The following is a 1,357-nucleotide window of genomic DNA, read 5'->3' as shown; positions in this document are numbered from 1 at the left end:
GACCGGTAACCACGTCCAAAGTGACATAAAACAATGTAATTTCAGTATATTTTATGACGGTAAAAGATTGGAAGTAATCCATTGGCCTATCACAAGGAACTGATCTTATAAAGTATCTTATAAAGTATATAGTGACCAATGCAATACTGTGAAGCCACCTAAGTGTTCCTTTGTATTGACATAAAAAGAGCACAAGGATGTATAAGTGAGAAGTGCACAATAATGTATGTCTTTACTCTTGTGTGTTAGACAATTATATCTATATGCATTTATTCATTTTTATATCTATAATTCATATTTGCCTAAGTAAAAACCGGAAGGATGGGTGAGAAACAAAAGTGTAACCTATAAGTTGAGGGCAGGCAGAGACAGTGGTTGAAGTAAGATTTTGTAGTTCAATTTTTAGGGTGTTTAAATTTTGGAACTATGTGGTATATTCTAAAAGTTTTATTAGAGTCCTATAATGTCTATTTCTTCAACAACACTTTCTTTTCTTAAAAAAGTTTTTATTGGGCAGCCCGGGTGGCTCAGTGGTTTAGCACCACCTTCACCCCAGGGTGTGGTCCTGGAGACCCAGGATCCAGTCCCACGTCAGGCTCTGCATGGAGCCTGCTTCTCCCTCTGCCTGTGTCTCTGCCTCTCTCTCTCGCTGGTCTCTCATGAATAAATAAATAAAATCTTTAAAAAAGTTTTTATTTATTTATGTAATCTCTACACCCAATCTCTGCACACCAATCTCTACACCCATGTGGGGCTCTAACTTATGACCCCAACATCAAGACTCCTTCACTGAATCAGACAGCCATCTCCTCAACAACACTTTCTGATTTTCAATTTCTTCCAACAACCTACATTTTTGTGTAAATACATACTAGTCCATCATACAATGTTGTTTATTTTATTTTTTTCTCTTTCTTATTGGGTGTTTGACTTAATTTGGGACTGTTGTAAATGGTGCTATGGTATTGCATATAAATCTTAGAGCATACCTTGAAGGTCTGTGTGAGTGTATAGGAGAAGGTGTGTTATCAATTGTTTCCCAAGTGGAACTGCCAACTGCCAGTGTAGATGCTAATGATGTTGAGGACTGGCATGTGCCCAGCAAAGTTAACTCATCCCATCCACACAGCTCCAGGAGACAGGGCACAATGTATCTTCATTTTACATATGGGAAAATTTTGACACAGAGAGTTCAAATAGATATGGAACCAAGATTTTAAACCCAGGCACTTAGTGTTAAGAATCCAAGCCCTTAATTCCTCCACCACTCTACCTTTTCAGTGTTAGTGAAGATCTCGTGGGTTTCTTGTGAGATCAGAAACATAGTGCATGTGAAATACTGGTCAAGTTTTGACCA

The sequence above is a fragment of the Canis lupus genome, chromosome 18, assembly GCF_003254725.2.
Source record: "Canis lupus dingo isolate Sandy chromosome 18, ASM325472v2, whole genome shotgun sequence".
NCBI classification, from domain to species: Eukaryota; Metazoa; Chordata; class Mammalia; order Carnivora; family Canidae; genus Canis; species Canis lupus.
This window is presented reverse-complemented; position numbering follows the sequence as displayed.